This window comes from Oenanthe melanoleuca, chromosome 7 (assembly GCF_029582105.1).
Source record: "Oenanthe melanoleuca isolate GR-GAL-2019-014 chromosome 7, OMel1.0, whole genome shotgun sequence".
Taxonomy (NCBI): Eukaryota; Metazoa; Chordata; class Aves; order Passeriformes; family Muscicapidae; genus Oenanthe; species Oenanthe melanoleuca.
In genome coordinates this window covers 6,616,234-6,630,610 of record NC_079341.1, presented here as the reverse complement: position 1 = coordinate 6,630,610, position 14,377 = coordinate 6,616,234, and positions in this window count along the sequence as shown.

Genomic DNA, 14,377 nt, shown 5'->3' with positions numbered 1-14,377 from the left:
GAAAAGTCCAAGGCCCATGAACACACACAACAATCTACAGGATTTTGTCAGAGATTTTCAACCTCCAGTAGTCTAGAGACAAAAAAAAAAAAAAAAAAAAAAAAAAAATCAAGATTCTGCCTATGGATTTAGAAACCTTACCAGAGAACAGAATAAGCAAATATATCAGTATTCTACAGCGCTTACAAGTTCAAAGACTGCAAAGCGTGTGCAAGGGCCCTAAGAGGGTCTGTCCTGGAGGCTTGTGTGCCTGGGCTGGGGGCCAAGGCAGGGAGTGCAGCTGCAGCCTGTCCAGCCTGTCCCCCTCCCTCCCTCCCTGCACAGCCTGGGCCAAAGCCCCTTCCCGTGGGAGCAGCTTCTCAGCTGAGCCTCCACCATCAGTCCCCGACCTGAGCTGCACCTCCTGCCTCATCCTGGGGCTCTGTTTATCCAGCCCCTTGTGCCCAGCAGCCTAGCTAGCCATCCCAAGGCTGTGCTTGCCCTCTGCTCCCCTCACTTGGGTGCTGCTGTCTGATTCATCACCCCCATCTCCTGGCCCACTCTCTCTGGGGGAGCAGCCAGCCCTCACTGCTCCATGTCTAATGTTCTTTTCCTCTAGAATCCATGAGGGAATATAAATGACAGGACATGATTTATACTGGTCTAATTACAAATGAAATAACTCTTATCCAGCTAGCTTGACAAAATGAAGCTGAGAGGAAAATATGAATAAAAACATTATTCTATATCTGACACTGACATTTGTTGTAGGCAAATATTCCTTATGAAAATTAGACTCTATGGTAACATGATTTCAAAATGAATATGGAAAAGATGGCATCTGTCACCATTGACATGACACTGAACACGACAGGAAAACTTGAGTTTTGACTAGAAATTGAAACACCTGGCTGGCAATGCTTGTATATGGTTAAACTTAGCTGTGATGAAACAAAAGGAATCTTTGTTCTATTATCAGGTTATTTATAACATATAAAATTCCTTAAAAGTTGCAGGTCATCAGGGACATAGTCCATTTCACACAGTTCCCCAAATTACAATATCATCTTTTCCATCAACAGTTACTTGTGCTAGAAAGAATCAACCTCTTTAAGCAAGAGCTACTCAAAGATCAGAGAAAATGCAAAGCGATGTAACAACCTAGTACTTGGCCTGACATAATCCTTCCCAAAACAGCCACTGTTGCTGGAGTCAGGGAGAAGGAAAGAAAGCCATATTTACAATACATGAGGAATTAATTTTCCTATTATTTCATGCATATCCTTAATCTAGGAAAAGTCTGATCTCTCTTCACCACAGAAGGAATTACACATCCTCAAGGCCAGGCTATCTGCTGGATCTAGTAATTACTGGGTAACCAGAGACAAGGGATTAGAACAGAACTGGTCTAAACAACTTTTGTTGTGCCAGTTTTCTGAGAACAGGCATTTTTCTTGTAAAATATACTGGCTACTAATGGTGCTGGATCCATATACCAGCAGAAATCAGGAAAACAATGCCACAGCTCTAACTTGCACTTCCATTAAAACCAACTGGGACTATAGAAAGCTGATCCTGAGTTTTTGCAGTGAGTCAGCACATGTTATCACATTAGCAGGGTTCAGATATACATAAGCATCCACACCAAGTCATAGCAGGAGAAACCAGAGCAGGGGGTAAAAAAAATGGTAAAGAAATGCAACTTTTCTATGGATGCTCAGTTCTACAGTAAGACAGAAAAGAGGATAAGGAACCAAATAGAGATAAAAATAAAGTGAAAAATAGAAGGGTGGGAATATTAAAGCTATTAGGAAACAGGATGCAAAAGAAATAAACTATAAGAGATAAAAAGTTCATGGAGCAAAAAAGTAAGAAATGGAACAAGCTGAGTGTGCATAAACAATTATGGAGAATTCAGATTCCTCTAGCTCCAGATTTTTGTTAGTGATAACATTGACTGATTCAGTTACAGATATTAAAAATTAATTAAGAACTCAAACAAAACTAACAAATTCCTGCCTGTGACTGAACTGGGTTGAGCATATAAAGCTGGTAATCAAGTTGGCCCTGAAAACCTTCATGGCTAAACACTGAGAAAAATGACTAGCTCAATAACTTAGGGGTGATTCATAGCCAGCTTGACTATCATTCCTCATTTAAACTGATTAACACAAGTAGATATGAAAATATCTGCAGCTTGACAAGTGAAACATGCAGTTTTACAGAAAACTTCAAGTGATTCAGAAAACACCTGTGTGTTGGCAATAAAGTAAGTTTTCCATGTAGAACTACTAACTGATGTCCTCTAAACCCACAATAGAAATCATGTCAGGCTGCACACAGAAACATGTAGTTCAGCAGATAATTTCTTAAACATATAAAAAATACAGCAGATCCAACTTCTCCCATAACAAACAGAATTTACCCTTGGTTCTGCTTAGGAAAAATAGAAAATGAAGTCTTTCACTAAAGCTAAACTTGAAAACTGTTACAAAAATGAAAAACAGAATAAATAGTTACCTCTTAAACCAATGGACTCAGCAGCACAAAGGGGAATGATTTGCCGTTAGGGGCCAGGTGCACATGCTCATCTATTTGCCACTCCTGGAGAGAGACTGCTGGCCTGACACAGGAGTTCTTAATATGTCCTTAATGAGTCAGCTTCACTACTACATGCAGAGACCAGAGAAATGAACACTTGCACACTTCTCACAATTACACCCTCATCTTAGCAGCCCAGTCTTAAAAATGAAGAGTAAATAGAACATACAGGAATAGTAGAGGTACTGCAGGGTGTGCTCATATAACCACTTGTTTTATCTTTACTGCTTTCTGGTTTCTTGGTTGGAGAAAAGTCAAGAAGAAAATTAGTCCATGTAGATTATTAGTGTTCCACAAAAAGCTACCAAAAACATACTACACAAATTCCCACACATGCCAACAAACAAAAACCATGAAGACACAGAGGTAACAAGCAAACTTCAAAGGTTCAACACATTTAATTTGGCTAGAAATATAAAGCAATGTGGCAGGCATTCAGTTTCTAGGCACAGTCCCTGTTTTGTTTTCAATTAAAGTGTTTCTTTTCCAGGCAACTCCATCATTCCCATTCTTTTATTTTTGCCACCCTCACCCTGAGTTTATGATATCTGTCACAAGCACCCTCACTGCAACAAGATTCTGATACTCTTTAAAAAATAAAAATAAAAAAGTAAAATGTATGTTTTTAATCACATCTCTCAGGATCAGTGTTCCTTCATGCAAACAGTATGACTTTAATATGTCATTTCAACACTCAGAGGTTCAGCTGCCTAAAACACGAGATCAATTTACTGTTTCTGAGCTCTTCATCTGTTCACCACTGTGCCTCAAGAATTTTAGGACATACTAACCATAATAGCACACTTATGGACACATTTATAGTCATTTAAACAGAAAAGCAAACATAGCTGCTTCTTTATCTAAAATTTTTGGCCTGAGCATTAAGCAAGAATTTACCTTTAGACACTTCATGTTTCCTTCCTAAAAAGGAAGGCTTTCTTCCTAAGGGAAGATGGGCAAAATTACACATCTAAATATTTCCAAGGATTCATCTTAGTCATTTTTGCTTCTGCAAAATTTGAATGGGAAGGGAACATACAGGAAAGAATTTTTCTAGTTTTGATAACATATGGAAAATTCACTAAAATCCTCCAACCTAAATTTTGAAAAATAAGTAAAACAATTACATCAGCTTTTCAAACAATGTTATTTTAGAATAATTTTATTTATACCAGTGCAGACTCAGAAAACAAGGAAATATCTCATTTTGGTGAGACATGAATATTTGAAAAAAATGCTTTAACATCCCATTCCAAGCATTTAGCTCAATTTTTAAATCTCCTTACCAGTAACATCCCTTGAAAAATATGTTCACTGTCTTTTTCTGCCATGCCCAGCCATTCCCCAGCTCCTTCCCCAACTGCAACATCTCCCAGTGTGAGTGGAAAGAACAGTGTGCTCCAGCAGGTAATTAATTGGCTGTGAGGGATCATTCTCTGAGACTGAAAACACCTGAGTAGGAGGAACAGCTGTGGGGCTGATGGCAGAAAAGACACTTGTGCTCTCACCCCACAGTCAGGGTTTAAATGACAAAGTCCTAAGAGCTCTGCCCTACCTTGGAAATTTAAAATTCTTAATTTAGAATTAATGAAGGATGGAGGGAAGAGCAAGAGGGTTTCTGCAGGACATTCCTATGGCAAGCAGAGCCATGTGCCCTCTTCCACTTTTCTTCCCACTTTACTCTTTCCCAGTGTGATTTCTCTCTTGGGTGAAAAAAATGGAATTGAGGGTCTGAGGCAAATGATTTCAATGTGAGAAAATTATTTCAGGAGAAAACAGGAAACTTAAAACCTCAATTATAAGAACCATGTTGGAAAATAAAAAAGAAAAAATTGGTCTCCATTTCAGAAGAATGCAGAGTCAACCCCTCCCAACCTCAGTAGTGTACTATTACAGTCAATACTTTTGTCTCTGCTTTTTCAAATTTATTCAGTTTATCTTGGAAAATTCACAACAAAAATCACATTCAGTTCTCTTGCATGTGACTCAGACAAAATGTGCATTTCTTCAACACAGGGACTACAGGTAACCTGGAAAATTTAAATGATCCCCACGATGAGGAAACTCATACTGGCTCATGATTCTGATTTAAAAATTCTGATAACCTATTTTTGTCCCCTCACAAATTAAAACTAGAAAACAATTTAAAGACAACTAAAAAGGTCTATTAAAATTACTTTTTAAAAGGAATTAATTTAAATTACTTTAAAAAAGCAAAAAGGTCTATTTAAATTACTTTAAAGTGCACAGATGTCTATATTATACTTTAATGTATGAATAAATATCACATTATAGGTATAGCTACTGTCACATCAGTACCATGCTTTGTAAATTTAAATTACCTTCAAAGATGACTATTAAAAAAAAAGTTATAAGATATGACCAGAAACCAAAACTAACTGTCAATCCAATATTAAATATAATCTTAGCATGCCAGAAACAATTTAATTTCTTAATATTGCATTTATTCCACCTGGAGCAGTTAGATTTTCACTTCCTGAAGCTAAATATGAACCTAAGAAACCTGCATAACTTCCCAGATCCAGTAAAAAGAATCAAAGGAATTCCATCATATTTTATATCCATTTTATGTTAAAGTGCCATAAGAACTTTTATCTTCCCTATAAAAGAAAGAGAATCAGACCTTCCAACTGTCTATTTAATTTCTTACTTCTCTTTATGTCTTTTCACTAATGATTTACATATAAAATATTCTTTGATTTCTTTGCTTTTGAACTATACAAGGTAAGGAGACTTGGAGAAACAGATCAGATTTAGCACTTGTAAATGATCAGTCTATACTCTTCCTTCTATAGACCTGCATATGGACAAGAAACAGCTCACTGGCTATTTCAAAGTGAAACTGGTAATATTTAGACTTCCAGGGAAACAGATGGAAAAAAGGTTTAGGGAGGAAATATTTAATCAGAAGAGATTTGGCAAATTAATCTGTAAATGAATCTTTGCATGTGTGCTCTTTTCATTACAGAGAAGCAATATCCCTGCTGCCAATCACTTCCCAGCATTTTCAGTGCCAAAGTGCACCTTACTCCACATTGCCCCACCAGGCTTTACTGTTTTAGCAACAGCCTCCTATACTTACAGGCCAGATAATACAACCTCTCACATTATAACAAAACCAAACCACCAAACTTCCCATTTTCACTCCCCTGAAGATTCCCAGGAAAGATTCTGCTTCTGGAGTTTGTTGATTGGAAAAATCCAGAGGTTACCTAATATGGGAGTTGGATTGTGACCTTGATATTCCAGACATAAATGAATTGGGGTGTGTGCCTAATCTTTTAATTCAGTGAAGTGAGCAAGAAAAAAAAATAAATGTCACCTTTTAACTGGTTGTATTGTTTTCCAAAAAATCCCACCAGACTGTGTTTTTCAAACCAGTTCTATAACAGCCTAAATTCACATTATAGCAATACCTTACAAGCCTCACCATGTTAGCTTTTGAGTATTTATAGCTCCACTCTATATCATAGGAAAAGTATGCAGGGTCTTATACTCTGGTGAGCAGAGATCACAGTGTCAGGAAACTCTATAGTCACTTTGCTATAGTGCAGGAGCTTCATCAAATAATAAAACACAAGCCTTAAAAAGGCAAAGCACCAAGTGTGTAGAACATCTTAATCTGTTTCAGAAGAATTATTTAACCAAGAGGTAATGATTTCACATTGGTGATCATTTTTTCTCATCAGCTTCCAGGCATAGTTGCAATTTATATGTAATTCTGAATAGAAATCTAGGCTGAAATGACTGCTTGAAATTCTAGACAACTTTTTTTTCCAGCCCTTCCTGAGCTTATAAAATGGAACAGGTGTTACAGTAACTGGACTTATTCCTTTTCCCCTGAGGTAACTCTGTGCCACAAAGAAATTGAGAAGCTCTTGCCTGCATTTCTCCAAGCATATTTAAGAAGGCTTTACTGTGAAATATTTGATAGAAATAATAACACTAATTTACTGCCATTTACCACAGCTGCCTTCCATCCACTTCACATTGAAACATAATTAACCTCTTTAGGGAAATCTCCCTAACTCACCCTACCTATAGCATTAAAGTAACAAATAATTTTTGGGGAAGGTACAACATAACTATTCCAAGACAAGCAGGTGGTTCTATGTCTAAATTGCTCCATTGTGACAACTGCATTTCATCATTTGTGTGCACTACTGGAAAAAAAAAAAAAAAAAAAAAAAAAAAAGTTATATTAGAAATCCAGATCAGAGAAATCTCTAAGGGGTTAAGTAAAAAAAAAAATTATATCATTTCTCAGACATCCAAATCTTTAGGAAGGATGCTTTTCTGACTCCAAAGAATGATTAATGTAATTATTTAAAATCCTGCTGGGATTTACTACCATAAAATTTGGTATTTTGTATATTCTAAGCATGGTATGACTTTAAATAAACAGTACAGTTGCTGTGATCCCCACCCAAATATTATACCTTATCTCTGATATAAATGTGAATGCATGTTCATGGTGAAGAAGGACATCTACCATCTATGCATGTTCTTGGCACACAAAGACCACCAGAGATATTGCAATTTTGCTGCTAGTTTATCCTCATGCTCTTCAAAGAAAGTGAGATCCAGATCCTCAGCTGGTATGAATTGAATTTTCAAAGGTGCAGGAATGAGTAATACAATTATTCATATCAGCCCCTATTCCTATCCCTTTAAAATCCTTAATACAGATATTTTATAATAAAAGTTATCACTACTCTTTTAAGTTTAAGTATGTTCAATGAATAGTTATTATTAGCATAAATATATCATACCTTGAACCCCCAGATATAGTCCTTAATAAAAGGAAGCACAGAGCCGAACAGGCATTAAAAGGAACAGTTCTTCAACATCACAGAACAGCTCAAGCTTATTTGCAGCATACACTTTCTGGAATTATATGCTCTTAGGTCTTCTAGAGAATTCTCATTAGATGAAGCTAAGAAACTTTAGAGTATTGGTATTTTACTTTAAAATCCAGGAGCCTGAGCAGCAATGAATAACAATTCTCCATCCTATGGCCAGCAATGGGCTAATCATTCATACATTAACCTCAGTTCGACTTGTTACACTGACAGCAATGTGGAAATATGTGATTTATGAGGTATAGCAAGTTAAATCCATTAGAAAAAAACTAGTAAGTCAAGCACACCACATCGTGGACTAAGAGGTAAAAGGCTCTTTCCCATTAGAGATTCATTCCTTTCTGGATCTAACCCTTCTTTGCCAGGAACTGCCCATCCACATTGATTATAAAGGATTGTGTCAGCCTAAATCTTAATGTAACAATAAGGGAGAAAATTGGATATTTTCTGCTGGCTTCTGCATAAGAGCAAATTTCACCCAGAATGTGATTTTTTTATATTATTTATTTTGTTTCAGGGTATTACCTAATAATTTCTAATGCTGTCAGATTATGGAACAAACAGATTTTGTCAGGGGGATAGCCTAAATGGTTTCTTGAGGCTTCTTCCAACCTATTTTTCTACATTCCTGTAATTTTGGAAAGATGCTAAAATTTTCATACTGTAGCTGGAATCTGAACCAGAGTATTGCTTCACTACCCTGAGTAGCAAATGTGGAGCCTGAACACCAGACTATCAAAGCTGAGCATTAAACTCCATGACATACAACAGAGGAAATGTTCCATCCAGCTCCCCTGTGTCCTAGATGGAATTCTTGAAAATCCTGGCATTGTTTCTCTTTTCAGACAATCCTGTTAACACTGGGAAACCACAAAAGTCCAAAGAACCACACAGCAATATGATTAGCAATGTACCTTGTAGACTACACAGAGAGTAAGGAACACAGAATGCAATAAAAGCAGTGTTCTAGTATGTGTGTGCTTAGGGCTTGGAGAGAGGAGAGGAACTGAACTCCTGAAACTCCTGGAGTAATTTTGGGCAAATTACTCAAGCTGAGTCTAGAATGCTAATGTGTTATTTTGGAGTAGTTCTGTGTTCTTAGTCAATTTGCTTTTCTTCTCCTGTTCCAAACCCATCCCAAAGGAGAGTCTTTCAGGACATTCTTTCAGGACAGCACTGGGCTGAGACATTCAAACTCTAAACCTGAAGCTATAACAGATTTCTTCATTTGAGCAATAGTGCTAATGAGTCCTGCAGTAGGGCTATAACAAGACAACTGTATCATTTCCAAGACTCCAGCTGGTATTTCTAATAGCTTTATACTGGATATTTCCATAAGACAATTTAGTGGAGCTATCTGGGGATCTCAGGACTGTTCTGTACCTTGTAGCATAACCAGACCCTTTATAGTCTAGTTCATCTAACACAGGACTAGTATTCCCTTCGTTATAAAAATGTAACTACAAGAAACATTCACAAAAAATATTGTGACACGCAGGTACTAAATTATTGGGAGTGAAGAGAAATACCCTAGAATGAGATAACTGGGATATAGTCATTAAAAAAATACCATGCTTTTGAGTGGGATAGATTTGTGTCCACAAAACAAAGTAAAACCACAGCAACTCCAAAGCTCTATAAAAGAGAGAGACAGGTTCTCCAAAAAAGTATTAAGAATGTCTTTATCAAAGAAGATTAAATTATCACAAAGGGGAGACTGGTTAGCCAGTTATTGCTGATTTAGTGCACCATAAAGAATGTTCACATGTAAAGCTGCCTTTAGTGTACCTCTGCCTCGGACTGGGAAAAAGAGTGATGTTTTCATTCTAGGCTTATTTTTTACCTCTAGGCAACAAAACAATGCAGAAAAGCTTCTAAATTTGAGCAAATCTAGAAAAAAAAATCTAGAAAATGCAACATTTTGATCAAATTAGACTCCCTCTAACCATAGCTAAAGCCTCATGAATATTAAAATAAAAACTAAGAACAAAAGAGGGATGAAAGAAGAGTATGGGGGTTTATATGAATGCATATACCTCTATGATGAGATAGAACACCCACCTCTGATTTCTGAGACTTCATAATGCAATATTAAAACTGTGGTGTTGTGAACAGATTGATAAAGCTTTGCTGGGATTGCTTACAGAGTGTAAATATGCTGAAATGCATGAAACCTCTTTGCACTTCAAAATATGTTTCTCTGCAGTGTAGACAGCCCTAATAAGTAAAGCAGCCCATCCCTGCTGACATCCTCCAGCAATTCTAAACCACAATTATCCTTTTGTGTTATTGGTATGTGCATAAATACTTCTTTTAAAAAACTTGCAAAACACAAAGTACTCCTTCCCAGAAGGGAAACTGTATAGTCAGAACATCTCACTGCTCTTCGAAAGAAGACAATTATGAATAATATGATGGGAACTTTCAGAACATACTGCATCAATCAAGTTCTGCATGAGTAATTATAATAATGTTTTGTAACATCATTAATTTTGTCGGCAGAACATGGCTTAGATTTCTGAAATACAAGATTTGCTTCCCAAAGGACATTGGCCCTCAGCATAAGGGCCTGGCTAATTTCTGTGATTCTGCTGAGAACATCTGAGTAGCAAAGAAACATTTGTTTTCTGGGCTAGGATTTGGGTGTTGAGGTCACAGAAGGTATTATCTGCAAGCTGGCTTTTTCCTTCTATGGCAATTGTTGCTTTGAAAGATTTCACCAAAGTGTCCAAGCTGTTAGGTGTAAGGAGGATTGGGTCAGTAAGCATTAAAATTTCTTCCCCCTCCAGTGCAAAGCCAGCTCACTTCTTTGTCTTTACTGCTTCTCAAATGAGAATCTATCTGTATCTTATGGCTATATCTTCATTTCAAGTGGTTTTTTGGTTGTTGTTCTTATTTTTTATGTTAGTATCAAAAAGAAAGGAATTAATTTCTCTCCAAAAGTCAACAGGTTGAGAATAGCTTTACTGTTATAAAAAAGAACAAGATTAAGGCTTACCTTGAAAGGGCGGAGGCTGGAAAAATGAGTCAAAGAACTAGTTTGTTACAGATCACATAAACTTACAGGAGATTCAGAAATTATTAAAAGGGTTCATATAAGCAATGATACATGCAGCATTTTATAAAAATAGTGAGAAGAAAAAGATGAACTTTAAAGAAAAGCCAGCAGTTGCCCAGATAAGATATTTGGAGGAAAACAAATGCAGAACCAAAATGGGGAAGAAAGGCTAGAAAGGAGACAAGGAACTAATTATTTGGAGTGACAACATCTCCGTGGGAGATACCAGAAATGTGAGATGGTTGTCAGTAACAGTGTGACCCTAAGATAGGTTTTAAGCAAGACAGACAAAGCCCTCGATTTTTTTTAACAGATCTGCTTCTGTTTACTTATTGCAGGTCTGCCACACCACACAAGATAGGCCTTAAATATTTCCTGTGAGAGACACTCCACCAGTTCTCTGGGTAACCTGTTCCAGTGTCTAATTGTTCTCATGAAGAAGACAAAAGAATCTCCATCATGTCTATAGATACCCTCCAATATTGCAACACTGCCATAAGATTCCCTCCCCTGAGCAGCCTTTCCTCTAGGTTCAACAAACCAATTTCCTTCCATTTTCCTTCATTTTTCAAGTTCTGGAACCCTCTAATCATCCTGGTAATTCCCTGCTGTATTCTTTCCAGCTTTATAATGTCTCCTGAAATGGGGAGACCAAAACTGGACAGTGCTCCATGTGTGGCCTAACAAGTGGTAGAGTAGAGCATAATAATCACATCCCTTAATACCTTCTTACACTTCTGCTGGCACAGCCCAGGCCATAGGTGTGTGGATGTGTACATCAGAGACTCAACTACATGTAACTATGTTTACATATATAAAAATTCCAGAAATGGTATCCTGACGTTCCCGGCCTGGCTTAGTCCTTACTTGGTCTAAGGCAAGCACTTCTATTTTTTCAGTCACCATGGCAATTCAGGTTGTTTTTAATTAGAATGTGGTTACAGTATCTCCAGGCTGCATTGTGCAATAGTAAAGGAAACAAACTTCGAGAACAGAAAAGTCTTGCGCTGAGTAGATTGAACAAATAGTCCTTTTAACAAAAAATAATTTTGTCCCAGTCCTAAATTATATTTACTCTGGGTCTACTGATTATATATGAATTTTAGCTCCTAGTTTTGTAGGAAAACCACAAAAAAAATTACATAAATAAATCTATCCACTGTGTAATGAATATCTTACCCAGGGGTTGGATAAAACATATGCACAAACTAAGAGAAAAATTTTAGACCTACTTAGTTTTGAATCAATTGTCAGCAATGCTAATCTCACAAATTACACTGGTAAGTGAAAGAGTAGGCCACAATGACTTATTTCCAAAGGAGCATTTGTGCCACCATCCTAAGCCATTGTCATTCACAGTGATTAGTTACTGATGCTGAAGAACATGGAACAGCAGCAGCAAAGAAAGTCTAGGAGGCTGAGACCAGAATTCAGTATAGGATATGGTTAGGATATTAAATCAGAAGCTGATCATAAACAGAATTTCCAGTAATCCCTTAGACCATCAGATTTATAGAAATCTACTGTAAACCCTAGTAACACAAAGAAACCCCTTCACACAGCACAGCCAAAAGTATGTAAAGCGTGTCCTTGGCACATGCAGTCCTTTCAATTTCAGTACATCCTGAAGCAGATGGAAGCTCTCCTGATGAGACTTTTCCTTCCTCTGCATTGGAGTCCCCCATATCAAAATAGAGCTGCTTCTTTCCTGTCACTCATTGTTCTGGCCCTGCGGGGTTAGGAGATCATTTTGCAGAGCCAGGCACCTCTTTAATTAAAGATATCCTTTTAGGAGATAGCTCCACAGCATCTTCACAAGGGCTGGACTGGGTGAGGTTTGATCAGATATGGCCAGTTTTAAAGAGCATTTCTCCTTCAGAACAGCACTATGGCATGTAAAAGGAATGTATTTCAAGCTATTGCAGCTTGCGTAAGCATGTGATTACTAAACTACTGAATTGTAAAAGTTTTATTTTGCTGATACTCATATAAACGTCTACTGTAAGTCATAAACTTTGACAGGAGGAACTCATAGCTTACACATAAAAATCTGTATTTCAATAAACATAAAAACTGGAACTGTAAATCTAAGAATTTCCCTAAGATAATAAAGATGTCTTTTCACATGCTTGCTCAATCTTTGCCTTTAATATTTATGCTTAAAACTGCATTCCGCATTTTCATAACTGTCTTTTTCCTATACATAATTAATAGATTTCCTTTTAAATAACCCAGCATTTGTTGGAAGGTAGATTCTATTAATTCACTAGTTTAGACTTTCCTTTATTTAAGAGACTAATTTGAAAGACAGCTATCTCAGCCAGAGAAATGGGTCAACCAGAAATTTAATATGCACTGCAAGATGGATTTTTTGATGACTTTACTAAAGATTCTCTGAATAGCTGGTCAAATTCAAAACACCAATATGTTATCATAATTAAAAGTTTTTTTACTGCTGGAGTTTGATGCAGAATCTTTAATGATTCAAGGATTGCTCAAAGGACTTCTCATATTCCAAGGAATCTGCTTTTGAATTTTGTGCCTTGCTTAAAAAACAAAACAAAACAAAAAAATAGACAAGCCAAACCAAAGCCAGAACTCAGCTGACTTCAGTTGTGGTCACAAGTATTTTGCAAAGCTTCATTATTTAATTAAGAAATTTAATCAGAAAGAGATTGTATGGCTTAATATCTAGTTGACCAACAAAAAGTACAGCCCATTTTTGTGGTATGTTTTAAGATAAAAGAGGCTTGAAAATGCTGAGGCTTTGCTGAGCAATCTAATTGCATGTCTTTAATTAGCATATATGCTAACTTCACAATAGAGGTCCTCAGGACAAAGCCTGTCTTAAAAAACTTGTTAAAAACCTTCTTGTCTTTTATTGAAAATGCTGATCTCCCATGTAAGCAATCTGCACAGGGTTTCACAATTCAAATAATTACATACAATCACATCTAATATTTTACACAATGAAATACACTGACTGCCACATTTGAAAAGCATTATGCTATTAGAGAAATTAAGATAATTGGAAAAAATCGTAAAAAAACCTCTAAAACACTGTTTCTCTTAACTGCTAGGCATTATCTTCAGTGCAATAAGAATGAGAAGGCAGTGGAGAACTTACTGGTGAAAAAGCAAAATATAGATGGCTGTCATTTAAGTCAAAGATAATTCTTCGCTGACTGGCTTCCACAAGCAGTGTAAACCTATACAGGTAAACAACATTAATTGTTCTCTATGAATGACATTTGAAATTGGCTGTTGTGAGATAAATATATAATCCTGATATCCTTGTTGATGGCTTTGCATGTGTATCCTTGATTTTAAAACACAAATGGGCCTCAAAAAAGCTACAGAAGGGTGTGGGGAAGCTACCTGACATTTAGTGCTAACAAAACAAATAATTCCAATGGCCAACAAAAATACATGGAAGTAGTAGTGACCACAGAACAAGCAAAGTGTAGTACCTGAACAAGACTACAATCTTTTCTATATATAATTATTGCACATACAGCTGCAGGTATTTTCTTTGGATCAGCTGTGAGTCAGCTCCCAGTGTACTCCTGTCTCTGCCCCTCAACCATTACAGAAGTGCTCACTCTATTTTTCTGCCTTTCAGGAGAGTGCAGAGACATGCCTGTGTTCTCACATCAGTCACAACATTCTCGTTGGCTCCTGTCAATGCCCTGATGAAAATGGCAGCACAGTGGCAGCCCTGCACATATCCACAAGGTATCCCAGGAATGAGCATCCTGGGTACACAGCCAAAGAGGTGTGTCAGGAGAAGAGACTGACATGGAGCTGCATTCTGATCCATCCAGCCCTGCACACCAAATCCTTGGAGCTATAGAAT